General features: G+C 45.2%; 1 pseudogene; it reads left to right on the forward strand.

Annotated features, from left to right (window-relative positions):
• Positions 1-14795: 14795 nt before the first annotated feature.
• On the forward strand, positions 14796-14914 carry LOC134888885 (5S ribosomal RNA; annotated as a pseudogene).
• Positions 14915-15339: the final 425 nt, after the last annotated feature.

Below are 15339 nucleotides of genomic sequence, written 5' to 3' on the forward strand. Positions count from 1 at the left end.
TCTCTGTAATCATCTCGCTCTTTGCTTGTATTGGCCATATTCTCTCTCTCTCTCTGTTATAGTATAAGATTGTAAAATTATTGTATATTTTTGTCTAGATATTCTGTTAGAATTATATGTTAGTTTGTAGTGTATGACTTGTGAACTGTTTTACCTTTTTCGATATAACTTAAAAGTTTGTTAGTAAAGGTGTTGGAACCTTAGCACGGTATCGTGTGTTCATTACATTGCAGAGGGTAATAGGAGCGTCTCGATCGCTCAAACAGCTTTAGTATTAACAAGGTTAAGCAGCGTTATATCGCTACAGTGTTTCAGTACAAGGTTTACAGTATAACAGTATCCTTTCTGTGTGTTACATTCAAGGTTTACTGATTGTCATCTTGTGAGCGTCTGCGCCGCTCGTGATCTCCTCGTGGTCTCGAGCGTCCGCTACGCTGGTAGCGTAGCATTACGGTAGTCGCCCGCCTATAGCATGCTCGACACCACGCATTAAGCTGTGAGCGAGCGTGCTGCATGTGCGTCTCGATCACAGCCGAGCGTATGCTACGCTAAGTGCGTACCCTTACGGTACCCCATACGCCAATTGCGTACTGAGTCTCTTACCCATTTAATGAAGGTTATAAGGTAATTAAATCAGCATTATCAGGATATTGGACGAACCCTGCTGCCGGCCAATGTATTTTTCCCGTACTGTTTATTTTGGGGGGGTCTGTTTGTTTTTGTGTGTGTTGTTTTTCTTTTGTTTTTTGGGGGTTTTTTTTTGGGGGGGTGCTTTGTTCTTGTTTATTTTGGGGGGTCTGTTTGTTTTGGGGTGTTTTGGGGTGTGTTGTGTTTCTTTTGTATGTGGGTGGGGGTTTTTTTGGGGGGGGGGTGTCTTGTTCTTGCCCCATGCACTGCAGTGGCGGATGGGGATACTGGACAAACCCCGCTGCCGGCCAAGGTATTTTTCCCGTACTGTTTATTTTGGGGGGGTCTGTTTGTTTTTGGGTGTTTTTGTGTATGTTGTTTTTCTTTTGTTTTTTGGGGGGTGCTTTGTTCTTGTTTATTTTGGGGGGTCTGTTTGTTTTTGGGTGTTTTGGGGTGTGTTGTTTTTCTTTTGTTTTGGGGGTTTTGTTTTGGGGGGGTGTCTTGTTCTTGCCCCAGGCCTGCAGTGGCGGATGGGGATACTGGACAAACCCTACTGCCGGACAAGGTATTTTTCCAGTACTGTTTATTTGGGGGTCTTTTCTTTTTTTTTGGAGGGGGTGTTGTTTTTTTTTTGTTTTTTTTGTGGGGGGGTCTTGTTCTTGCCCCATGCACTGCAGTGGCGGATGGGGATACTGGACAAACCCTGCTGCCGGCCAAGGTATTTTTCCCGTACTGTTTTATTTTTTTTGGGGGGGGGGTCTGTTTGTTTTTGGGTGTTTTGTGTATGTTGTTTATCTTTTGTTTTTTGGGGGGTTTTTTTTGGGGGGGGTGCTTTGTTCTTGTTTATTTTGGGGGGTCTGTTTGTTTTTGGGTGTGTTTTTCTTTTGTTTTTGGTGTTTTGTTTTGAGGGGGTGTCTTGTTCTTGCCCCAGGCACTGCAGTGGCGGATGGGGATACTGGACAAACCCCACTGCCGGACAAGGTATTTTTCCAGTACTGTTTATTTGGGGGGGTATTTTCTTTTCTTTTGGAGGGGGTGTTGTTTTTCTTTTGTTTTTTTGTTTTTTTTTGTGGGGGGATCTTGTTCTTGCCACATGCACTGCAGTGGCGGATGGAGATACTGGACAAACCCCGCTGCCGGGCCAAGGTATTTTTCCCGTACTGTTTATTTTGGGGAGTCTTTTTGTGGTTTGAAAAATTGTTTGTTTTTGTGTATTTTTGTGTGTGTTTTTATTAGGGGGGGGGTGTCGTTTTGGTTTTGCGTGTTTTTTTTTTTTTTTTTTTTTACCCCTTGTGCTGCAGCAGTGGATGGGGATATTGGACAACCCAGCTGCACTTTTTTTTTTTTTTTTTTTTTAAACTGGGCAGGGTCAAAACACACAGCATCACACACTCCCAGAAGTCCTTGGTTTGTCTCCCACCCCCAGAAGTTCACCATTATATCTCTCACTCCTAGGAGTCCTCGGTCTGTTTTCCACTCCCGGAAGTGCCTGGCTTGTTTCCTTAAGACAATGAACGCGGATGGGGCAGACAGTAAAACGGATGGCAGTGATGAAGACTTTCTCCCCGACTCATCTGAGTTGAGCAGTTCAAATGACAGCAGCGGGGAAGAGACATCTTTTCACAGGAGACAGGCGCTGGAAGAAGCCGAGGCTTCCTCCACAGACGGCGTCCTGAACCGACGGACACATCACGGCGTGTCAGTCCAGGTTCTTACCCAAAAAGGGGATGGTTCCAGAACATATAACAAGAAGAAAAACTTCTGCCTATGGTGTGAGAGGCCATATTCCAAAATTGCGAGGCACGTGGAAGCCGTCCACCGCAGTGAGCCAGAGGTAGCAAGGGCACTGAGCTTTGACAAGAACTCCAGGGAAAGGTCAGTGCAGCTGGACCTAATTCGCCACTGGGGGAACTTTGCACATAATATCGGTGTTCTCCGCGAGGGCAGCGGTGTCCTACTACCTTGCAAGCGGCCGGCCAAAGCAGCAGCTCCCCAAGATTTCATGCACTGCGCACACTGCCAAGGTCTGTTCTCCAGGCGACACCTGTGGCGACATGTGAAGAGGTGCCCTCTTCGAAAAAGGGGTGGCCACCCCAAACCTGGTAGAACTCGGGTCCAGTTCCTGTGCACTTACGCCAGACCCGTTCCGCCAGGTGTTGGCACCGGCCTGTGGAAGTTGTTGAGCCAAATGAATTATGATGATGTGGTACCTGTGATCAAGGGGGACAGCTGCATCATGCAGTTCGGGCAGCACCTCTACAACCGACTGGGGTCTGATGTTGGCAAGCACGAGTACATCCGCCAGAAGCTCCGAGAGGTGGGTCGTCTCCAGCTGCATGCGATGAAGGTCACTCCATTGCGGAGCATGGAGGATTTCATCCGCCCACCCAACTTTTTCCATGTGGTGCATGCCGTCAGGAGCCTGGCTGGCTACGATGACAAGACCAACACCTATAGGGTCCCCTCGCTGGCCCTGAAGGTGGGTCACAGCTTGCAAAAGATTTCTGCCATGGTTGAGTGCCAGGCGCTGATGGAGGGCAGTGCCCTGACAGTGGAGAGCGCACGGAGCTTCAGGAAACTGTACGAGGTGAGATGGAGTGAGCTCATCTCAACTGCTGCCCTGAAGACCCTACGAGAGATAAGATGGAATGCCCCACTCCTCCTACCCTTCACTGACGATGTGAAGTGATTGAACCTGTACCTCCTTGACCGGCAGCGGGAGTACTTGGATGGGTTATCTGCCCACCCTTCTGCAAAGCAGTGGTCAATGCTGGCCAAGATCACCCTCACACAGTTGATCCTCTTCAACCGCAGGAGGGAAGGTGAGGTGTCCAAGATGCGGCTATCCTCATTTGAATCACGGCACACAGCCGACCTGCAGGGTGACATGGCCCAGGCCATCTCGGAGATGGAGAAGGCTCTCTGTCACCACTTCACTCGTATTGAGATACCTGGTAAAAGAGGCAGGAAGGTTCCCGTCCTGTTATCCCCATGCATGCAGAAAGCCATGGAGCTCCTGTCCGAGAAGAGGGCAGAGTGTGGTGTCACCCCTGACAATTTCTACATGTTTGCCAGGCCAGCCGCCTTATCACACTTCAGGGGATCCGACTGCATTCGTCTCTATGCCCGGGAGTGTGGGGCCAAGCATCCCGAAGCACTGTCCTCCACCCGCCTCCGGAAGCATGTAGCCACCCTTTCCAGGGTCCTCAACCTAAGCGACACCGAGATGGACCAGCTAGCCGATTTCCTCGGACATGACATACGGGTGCATTGACAGTATTACCGTCTTCCAGAAGGTACCCTGCAGCTGGCCAAGTTAAGCAAGCTCTTTGTGGCCCTGGAGCAAGGGAGAATGGCTGAATTCAGGGGCCGCAGTCTGGAGGAGATCTCCATTGATCCAGATGGTAAGTATCACTGGACGAGTGGCTCCAGGGACTGACACTGTAAGTGGGCTGGTGTGACGGATTTACTGTCTTTCTCTATTTCCAGAACCAATCCAGGTGGCAAGTGATGACTCTGGGGATGAGCCAGAGAGGCAAGCCAGTGAGGTGACAGTGGTGCACACCGAGAAAGAAGCAAACAGTGTGGCAGTGAAGGGAGCCACTCTTAAAGGTGGGTGCAACCTCCTATGCTGGTGGGGGGGTTGGTGGGGGGTGGCCTTGGCTGGTGATGGCTTTGCAGGATGACTGACCTTTCCTCTCCCACATAGGTGACAGTAGAGGTGCTAAGAGAAAACCATGGACCCCAGCGGAAGTCAGAGCCGTTGAAAGACACATGATGCGGTTCATCCACTCCTGCAAGGTTCTGGGCAAGAAGGATTGTGATGCGTGCCTAGGGGCTGAAACCCAAGCACTGAAGGCTCGGAACTGGTTTTCAATTAAATTCTACATAAAGAACCAAATAACTGCGATAATGAGAAAGAGCATGAACTAAATAAATAAATAAAAAATAAGTAAACAAACACATGCATACATACACAAATAAATAAATGAATAAATAAATCAATACATAATAAAAATGTGGGTGCCATTGCACCCGGTGGCCACCTGGGGAGAGGGTGTCACACATAAATTGATCCATATATTATGTCCCATGGTCCCCTCCCATGCCGCGCACGCCCGCACCCTCTGTCCCCTTGCACAGGCTCCAGGCTGGGCCCTTCCAGGGGTAAGGGAAATGGTATCCCCGTGAGGGATGTTCCATACATGGGTCCCGATGAGGTCACAAAAACAAGTGTGTGTGTGTGTGTGTGTGTGTGTGTGTGTGTGTGTGTCATCTGTAGTTAGTGTGGGGACAGGGCTCTGTGTGTGTGTGTGTGTGTGTGTGTGTGTGTGTGTGTGTGTGTGTGTGTGTGTGTGTGTCATCTGTAGTTAGTGTGGGGGCAGGGCTGTGTGTGTGTGTGTGTGTGTGTGTGTGTGTGTGTGTGTGTGTGTGTGTGTGTGTGTGTGTGTCATCTGTAGTGAGTGTGGAGACGGGTGTGTGTGTGTGTGTGTGTGTGTGTGTGTGTGTGTGTGTGTGTGTGTGTGTGTGTTAGATTCACAGACTCCCAGCACCCAGACCCATCCCCGTGTGTGCCTCCCCAGCCTCTGACCTCACCGCACGTCACTGCTCGAGAGAGAGAGAATGTACTTCAAAGTCCATTCTTCAACCAGGGAAATGCTGGGTATCCCAGCTAGTTAAACATAATTCCCTTTAGGATTTTGTAGTTCTCTTCCAAATGAGACCAAAATTAGCTCGTATGAGGGCCTCAAATTAATCATTTTGAACAATGAAAAGATTACATGCGTGCAAATTATATAAACTGACATTTTTCAAGTGGGTCATCCCAATTCAATACTATAAGCATGGTGACCAAAGGCAAATGACTGTATTGGTACCTGTGCTGTGTATCTGTTCTTTATTAAATGGGGGGGAAAAATATGTATCTTTTTATTTTTTTATTTTAAAGGATGTACCATATTAATAAACTTCTGACCTTCAATTACAACCAAGCGTATTACTCTTCTGGATACTACAAGAACACTGTTTTTCTGTCTTTGGTTCTTTCTTTTTTTATAGGTTTGCATTATTTGACTTTTGTTAATGCCTCCTTATAATTCTTCTTCTTTAACCATAAATTTGTGCCTTACCATGTTTAAAAAAGAATGGCATCACTCAAACATAATAAATATTAGCATTTTGCTAGACAAAATTAACTATCAATCTGTCTTTTACAATGTGCGTGTGAGTCTGTGCTCCGCAGACGTTCTTTTCTTTGTCTACCGCTCTCTGCACATCAGTTAAGAAACTTTATTTTTGGCAAGAGAGCAGGTTCAGAACATCGAGCCCAGAACACCGGGTCCTCGATTTGTGATATGCAGAGTGTCAAGAAATGGTTCAAACCTCCAGTATGTGCGGTAACAGCAGGCATCAGCCAGCTACTCTGTGCTTAGTGCCTCTCACTCCACAGTATAAGATGAATCGAGGTACCCAGAGTGACAAAACCTTCCAGACCCCATTAAGACTCATAGAAATTCCAGCGGATCAAGGATCCCTGTGGTGTGTTATTTCCAGGCGCAGCTAATCGGTCTGGGATATTTGCCACCAACTGGTTCTGTGTTATGTTTCTATCTCTATGAACAAGTAAGCAATAAAACAAGAACTGCCAAATGTATTAAAGCATTTAACATGTCACACAGTTAGTGGAAGTGACTGAACGTGAACATGAAACCATAACTGAGTCTCCGCTGTGGCCAGCCAGCAGGTTGGCAGGCCACAAATACATGAAAAGAAATATTTCCATGGGCTGGGCTACAGATAAAACATAAAGGGTAATTAGGAAGTACATTACAATAAGTATCATGTCAGATACTGCTGGGAGTGAAGCAGAACTGAAATTGGAGTAAAGTCACATGCAGAGATAACTGTGGAAGACAATGCAATTGTTCCACTAGCTGACAGATAACAAATTGTATGTATGAATGTCATTTCATTTGACACCACACTCTCACTGCACCATTCTAAGGGGGGTACTCACGGAGTGATCGCTGCTTAAAATTTAAGCAATCTGACCAGATTGCTTAGATTTTAAGCAGCGATCACTCCGTGTGTACCCCTCACAGCGATAGCGATGCGCAGCTATCGCTGGTGCTAGATTGGCAGGCCAATCTAGCGGGTCACTCACAGGCTGAAATATGAACCTTGAGGGAGGCCAGAAGAAGGCCTAAGTCCAGGCCCTGTTGCAGAAAAGCCAAAGGTTTGGCAGTACTGAACTTGTATGCATCATAATTCTTAGCGGCACACCAGGCGAAGTAAGAATTCCAGACCCTATAATAAATCCGAGCCGAAGCCGGTTTACGGGCTTTCAACATAGTTTGAATGACCGCCTCAGAAAAACCTTCGGCCCTCAGAACTGAAGATTCAAGATCCATACCATCAAAGCCAGTCGGGCCAGATCCTGGTAGACACAAGGGCCCTGAACGAGGAGGTCTGGGTGTTGCGGAAGTAGAAGAGGACGCTCTATTGAGAGACCCTGCAGGTCTGAGAACCAATGCCATCTGGGCCACGCTCGAGCGATTAGAAGAAGTAGTAATCCTCCTTCTTGCTTGTACTACCTTATTACCCTGGGCAGGAGTAACACGGGAGAGAACACGTATGGCAGCCGAGAGTTCCATGGAATTGCCAGTGCGTCCACAAACGCTGCTTGGGGATCCCTTGCACTCACATGGTCGCTAACACTGTGACCTCTGACTCTTCTTGGATACAGATGTGTCCTCATAAATCTTGCCTCAATGCGACATGCAGCAGGAGATGCCTGGCGCGAGTCAGCTGGCAATTCTGCTAACGTTGGGCTCTTTTTTCTGATGAAAATGCATCTTATTTGCATTACTATGTGGCTAGGATGCACGAGCAGCTTCTGCTGATTAAAATGATATGCAGCATGCCTATATACTGTGTGCGACTGTGGCTGTATCTGCATACGGAATGCTACACACAGAATATAGGCATGCCACATATCATTTTAATCAGCAGAAGCTGCTGGTGCCCCTAGGCATACCAAATGCCCTAGGCAGTTGCCTAGTTTGCTATGCCTAGCGCCGGCCCCGAATGCATGGTCCGGATGCCGCCAGTCTCCTCTCAGCACTAGGTATGTTTGTGTGTATATATGTTCAGTGTGTGTGTGTGTGTGTGTGTGTGTGTGTGTGTGTGTGTGTGTGTGTGTGTGTGTGTGTGTGTGTGTGATATGTATAACTTTGCAATGTGTATGTGATTGCAGTGCTACTGTGTGTGGTACGATATGTATGTTTGTTTAGTGTACTATGTATGTGTGTGCAATGTTTGTGGTGAGCTATATATGTGTGTGTGTGGTATGCTGTGTGTGGTCATTTTGTATTATGTATGTGTGTGCAATGTGTGAGGTGATCTATGTGTGTATTTGTGTGGGATACTATGTATATATGTATATGTTTTGTACTATGAAGTACAATGGTTGTCAAAGGAGGGCTCAAAAACACTTGAAAGTTCTTAAAAGTTCTTAAAGATACTTTTTGCGATTTCTTTCAGACCGAAAATCTGATTTAGATGGAACTGGTAACTCTGGAATAGACCTATTCCAGAGTTACCAGTTCCATCTCCATCTGATCTTCGGTCTGAAAGAAATCGCAAAAAGTATCTTTAAGAACTTTTAAGAACTTTCAAGTGTTTTTGAGCCCTCCTTTGACAACCATTGTACTCCATTACGTTTTTGGTTATCCGCTGGCAAGAGGACCTGTCTGGGATTAGCTGCTGCCAAATCCCCCAAGGACTATTGTATTTTAGGTGGTTTTGTAACTGTCAGCGCAATTTGGTTATTTTGTCTTGCTATTATTATTATTATCCTTTATTTATATGGCGCCACAAGGGATCCGCAGCGCCCATTACACAGTACATAATAAAATGAGCAAACAAGAAAACCGCACTTACAGTACAGGACAAAATAGGACAGGTATAGAAAACCCGGGGTTAGGTGCCATCAAAGGGAGTATGGCGTATAAGATAGTGTAAGTAAGAAAAGGAAAGGCACATGAGGAAAGAAGTCCCTGCTCTTGCTATGTTTTGTACTATGTATATGTGTTTGTAGTGTGCTATGTATACTGTATGTATGTATGTATGTGTGTGTGTGTGTGTGTGTGTGTGTGTGTGTGTGTGTGCGCGCGGAATGTGTGTATTTGTGTGGTGTGCTATGTATGTGTATGCAATGCGTGTTGTGAGCTACAGTATGTATGAATGTGTGGTGTGCTATGTATACAGTATGTGTGTGTACGTGTGTGTGTTATGCTATGTATGTGTATGCAATGTGAATATGAATGTGTGTGTGATGTGCTACTGTATGTATATGTGTACAGTACGGCAACCCCCCTCACAAAATCATGCGTTTGCCCCTGTAACCATACCTGGGCGAACCGCAGAAGTCGGCCTCCCACCCTGGTGTTCCCCAGGGGGAGTCCCGCCCCATCTTGCAGCAGGCTTGTCTGGTCTGGAAGCAGGCTGACGGCAGCCCAGGAACGTTTAGGTTTGGGCTTAGAGGTTTTGGAAGTGCAAGCCTGTTTCGGGTACGCCTGACCCTTTGCTTTACTTGGAGGTTGAAAGGAACGACAGGTGGTACTTTTAGCGTTCGGAGCCAAAGGATTAGTACTAGGCAGACATGCAATCAGCAAGAATCTTGTTCAAATCTTCCCCAAACAGGATGGTTCCCTTAAAAGGGATCTCCTCCAAGGTCTTTTTAGAGTCCATATCCACAGACCAGGACCTCAACCACATAATCCGGCGAGCCAGAATGGACGTAGTAGACGCTTTGGCTGCCAGCACACTGGCATCAGAGGCCGCCTCCTGTATGTAATGAGAGGCTGTGGTAATATATAAAAGACACTGTCTGGCATTATCAGAAAAATTAGAAGGTAGCTCTGCTTCAACTTCTTGAACCCAGGCTTCAATAGCTTTTGCAGCCCAAGAAGCCGCTATGGGAGGTCTATGCACAGCACCCGCAAGAGTGTAAATAGACTTCAAGCAACTCTTCACACGCTTATCCATCGGTTCCTTCAGAGAGGTGACGGTAGTGACAGGCAGAGTAGAAGACACCACCAAACGTGCAACATGTGAGTACACCGGAGGTGGTGTTTCCCAATTTTTACTTAACTCTGCAGCGAGGGGATAACGAGCAAGCATCTTTTTAGACAGGGGGAATTTCTTTCCTGGAGAGTAAATCCGACCTGTACTCTTTGCCCTGGTGGATATAGTGGAGTCCCTGCACGGCCACAGTGTCCACACCAGCGGCGCGGTCCGTCTCCGGAGACCGCGACCGGATTGCGATTTCGGCGGGTCCCGCCTGGGGGACCCTCTTACCTCCTCCCTATAGTGTGGCCCAGGAGAGCAGCGGCGGTATGTGTACCTGATGAGACTGGAGCTCCTCCGCTCTAAGTACCCGGCAACCAGGACACGAGAGTATACAGCGCCGCTGGGGGAGGTGAGGGAGCCGCAGCACGATATGTCAGTATGACATATACCACCAAGTGCCTATGCTGCGGCCCTTGAAGTCTTCTTTCCTGTCAGAAAAGCTCTTTTCAGGGCTGTCTAGCGCAGCCCTCCGTTAGCTGCCTGCACTTACAAACTGAGCTCCAGTGCCTGGAGGCAGAGATATAGAGGAGGCGGTGCAGTGCATCTTGGGAACAGTCAAAGATTTAGCCTGTCGGTGCCTCGGATGAAGATCCAACTCTACACCCTGATGTTATTCCCTGTGAAATTCCAGTGTACCCTGCTGCAGAAAATATATTTCACATGAAATATAAAATGTAACGTTTGTTACCATGGAATGACCCTGATAGTGATTTTCTCAGATAAAATTAAAGGCGCATACACATGGTGCAATGTTTGCTTACAATTTAATCAAAATTGTAAGAAAACTTAGCACATATTGCACTGTGTGTATACAGCTTGCGATACCGATTCATGCTCCTGCAGGAGTTCTGTATCGCAAGAAAAAATAGACTGTGCAGGCAAGACAATTTTGACTATATTGTGTACAATCTAGTTTCTGGTATAGTCCAAATTATACATAGTCCAAATTGTACAGAGCAAAAATTGCACCGTGTGTATAGTCAATATCAGTGGTTCTGGGCTCCGGGGAGTTCAAGGGAAATTGCATAGTCATATTTGCTTCCAAGCTATGCATTCACTTTTATGGTACAGTAACAGGGGCAAATGCAGGATTTCTGGAGGGGGGTTTCCAAATGTTTAATTTTAAAGTGACCGTCGCAAGCCCATGATGGATGCAAAATTAGCATGTAACAGGCTATAGTCTGCCCCTAACATAGTGCTGTTTATATAATGCAATACGTCAGACATATGCATGCCCAATGATCACAGTTAAGTCACCAGATTCTCTCTCTGGTGCGATGATTGAGCACCCAGATCCACACACAGCTGACTTGGTGGGAAAATCTGCTGCCACTGGGCATATGCAGCAGCTCCACTCTGATCTTTATAGTGCATGTAGTGGCCTGTGGCTGTTGGACAGTTTGTGGGGAAGGGGGTATATTTAATTGCAAGATCACACATGCATGTGTACAAAGATGAGAACTGAAGTTTAAAAATGTTGTCAGAGCCATATCTACCCCTTGGTCAGGATGGCACTTGCTAGGGGCATAGGTCAAGGGGGGTGAGGGGTGCTGCCAGTCGGTAGAATATATATGTGTAGCACTGGATGAGCTATTATATTGCTGCTATTGGCATGTGACAGAGTGTGGAGAGGGTTGGGGGCACCTAGGGGATATAATGGAATACTAAATAGCAGGGGTTTCCAAAGATGGCCAGCCCCTTTAATTGACATTTAATGTAATCTACTGTGCAACAACTTACTGTAGTGTATATGTGATTATTTTCCAATAAAAACTTGAACATACATTCTCTATTTATAAGACATTGTTGCTTAAGCATATAGAGAGGGTTTAGATGGATAGTAAGAGGCAGCTCAGCCAGTCATTACTCAACTTCTTCCTGTTTATTATGCTGGCTTCATTCTATGTAACAGCCAACACCAACAGCAATAATTGAAAAGAAAACATGATTTAGGAGCCTATTGATCAAAAAATAATTGCAGGATACCCACTTAAATTAATACACCTGTTTTCGGGGGGCGGTACCCACAGATATTAAGGATCCCTTGAATGTATCTACGGGTGACCACAGCAGATATCAAAGATACTGTATCTGCTGTGATCCCCTGTTTTTGATTGCAAAAGCAGCCCTATAGGTTTCAATTGGGGCTGCTTAAATTACAAATTTACATTTGCATTCTGGAAATTGACTTGACCCCATTAGTTAAAGCCATTTTCAGATGGTGATAGCTGTTGTAGCCTATGAACTACAGATCACAAAAGATAGGATCCCACCTCAGAGCTCTCTGCTCACACATGTAGTCTGGCCGCCACCCAAAACTAAAGTGAACCGGTGACACATAATTTCTTATTACTGTGATAAGGCGCAATAAGAAACTATAATTACCAATAATTAATAAATAGGCCCCTTTAAGTACTACCATTCCCAAGTTTCTCTGCTACAACTAGAACTTTCATATTTACTTGATACTTTATATAAAACACTTTGAAGTAGATGACGGGCGAGTGCTTGAATAAGCACAAGCTAGAATAAACTCCTAGGGAGGGTGAGACTGGGGACTCTCCACACAGGAAGTTGTAGGGTTAATAGGTTAGGGAGCTTCAGCCAGTTTGGTTTAAGGGAGTGGTTTAGGGTGGGAGCTGAGGACATGTTAGTCAATTTGTTGGATACAGTCTGCCTCTTTTTCCTGGATTGCCCGCCCTCCCTCATTCGGTCTCGGTCTCCCTTAAGCGGGAAAGAACGTCAGTCCAGTGGCTATTGCGCTGCATTATGGAGGTGCGCTCTCTTCCCAATACATGAATGTAGTCTGACCTACCCTACTGGGAGTCAGGGCCACTGGCTGTATGGCCGGCCCTATTATGGTGTATTAAATACAGTTGACCGATATTAATGGCATTTTCAGTTGTCTGTGTCGTTATTTCTAGATAAGTTAGAATTTACTTAATAGCAAATAAGGTTCAATATGTGGGGTTACACTCGGTCTCACACCTGCCGATAGGAAGGTTATGTATGGTCAGACCTTTGATTAGAACACAGTTCAACCTGCTTAAATATATCTTGCCATCTCAAACTCCAACTGATTTACTAAAAAGCAGCAATAGCATCAGTAAACTGAAATGAGCAGCAAACCTTTACCCCATACTAAAATGATTTTTGTCACTTGTATCACAGAGTTTTAATAGAAAATATCTGGGCCTCACAGGAAGCCTGGGCTGCTGCCACAATTATAATCCGACTGTGAGTTGTGTCAACAGTGGTTCCAAATGGCTCTCATTAAATACAGTGTGACACTTACAAGCCACTCTGTCCATGAACAGCAATAGGATTATTCCAGATGCAGAACTTCAATACAATTTGCAGCCATGGGCTTCCCATCCTAATACATCTGTGTAGCCACTTGTATTGTCATAAACATTTGTGTATGTTTTCTGGCATTGATATCATGTTTGTTTCTTGCATTATAGAAAGACTTTGAGCTGTGACTGAAAGCACCCTTCCACTATACCATAATGTGGAGGAGCACAGCCATAGGATGGGTTCTTTGATACAGAGCGCTAAGCCTAGCAGAGGACTGCACAACTAGGCATAGAAATACTTTCTGATCTCGTTCCAACAAAAATAAAGACAAACTCCAAACTTCAAAGAAAACACACATCCCAGCAATGCAGAAGTCTTGGAAAGACAAAATAAAAGAAAAAGGGGCAAAGGAAAGAAAAATGTTTAAAACATGCTGTTTATTTTACAAACCACAGGAATGACAGAAAGCTTTCCGGCTCCGTAACTGCTAAATGTCCATTGATAGTCTGTGGGAGGAAATGTTGCTAGCTTATACTGAGAGTTATTACAAATAAGGGGTGATGACGAAGAATCCTACTTCAGTAACATTATCTGCAGGAACATAGTTCAAATGAATCCAAAATTGGAGTTATTTGTGGTTTTAAGACCAGGACGTTCTTTAAAATATGTAAATATGCATCTGTCAATAGGGACAGTACACTGTCCTCAGATTACTAAAGAATTTGTAAATTTAGACTCAATATACTAAAAAATGTGAGCCATACAAGAGGAATATAAGGTTCTGATTTCTGAATGACACAATATTATATGGACATTGGATGAATATCTGCATACCTCTGAACAGCCTGTAACACTGTCTACAACTGTCTACAAGCCCACGGGCTGCTTCTCCTGTGTGCAAGCATTTAATTGCCATCCAGTAACTCCCATTCAGCTATAACTAAGAAGCAACCAACATGTGTCTAACTGGTATACGTTCAAGTTACCACCTGCTGGAATCCTGACACCCATCAGAACACCAACGCCAGTAATCCACGCCACCACCCGAGGGGGAATAGAATAGTGTGGCGAGCGTAGATCACCACCAGTTTCAAAGTGGGCGAGTGCAGTGAGCACGTGAGGGAACTCTCTGCTTCGCTGTCGGGATTCCGGCGTCGGTCTCCTGAACGCTGGGATCAAGCCATCAGGATTTCATACCAGACCCCATCACGGCAATAACATTTGCTGCAGTAAGATTCTTACATACATCTGCAAGTATTAGCCAAGCAGTATGGCACTATAACTTTCCCCACTCTCGGGTAGACAGGTTATTGCTTAGTTGTCTTGGCAATGTTTTGCTCTGAAATGCTGGCTATAATTAATTTTTTCTATTTCTGCAAAAAGCGTCCACAAAAAAAAATAATCTCTCTACGATCAGTAGTTGTGATAATAATAAATAGACTCCAATATGTTTAATCTTTCACACATATTGGCAATATGGCAATAATGGTAAAAATTCACGTCTCTAAGCCACGCGAAAAATAGGGTAATTTTCCAGTGATGATCTGCATTGCTTATGACAGCAACAGAGGCTCCCTTTTGGACAGCAGAAGTGTAATACTTTTCTCATTACTTCTTGATCACTTTTTTCTATACTTACCCTACTCTTCGGTTATTCTTCTTTATTTCAACACACTCACTCTATCATCCAAATGAGTAATTTTGCGCGAATATTAACACTCCCTACAAAAAAACTTTTTTGCTACAGTCAAACCACACTGGACATGCCCGATCTCATCTGATCTTGGAAGCCAAGCAGTGTTGGGCCGGGTCAGTACCAGAAGGGGAGACCCTCTGGGAATACCAGGTACTGTAGTATTTGGGACGCGTTACCTATATACTTACCCAGGAAAGCAGAACTGTACTGTACTTCCTTCAAAACCAGATTAATTTGGCGCATACACTCTCTCATTGCCCATTCGATGGCAACAGATGGGTGAAAGCAGAAGTGACTGGTTCTTAAGACTTTCTATGATCTCTTAGAACACAGGGGCGGTAATATTACATTGATACTCACCTGGTTACCGTATGGTCTCTTGGAGTCACAAAGCCTGACTTCTGTTCTTTTTAATACTTATACAATACTTTCATTATTTTGAATAAGAGAAGAGGAAAACAGAAATTTTCGCTCTAACAAACGTCTCCTTTAATTTTTTATTCATGTCTGATATAGACAGTGCTCATTCTGATACTAGACAATTGAACTAAATAGAAGTGAGCAATTATTTAATACCCTTTTAACCA

Source organism: Pseudophryne corroboree, chromosome 3 (genome assembly GCF_028390025.1).
Source record: "Pseudophryne corroboree isolate aPseCor3 chromosome 3, aPseCor3.hap2, whole genome shotgun sequence".
Classification (NCBI taxonomy): Eukaryota; Metazoa; Chordata; class Amphibia; order Anura; family Myobatrachidae; genus Pseudophryne; species Pseudophryne corroboree.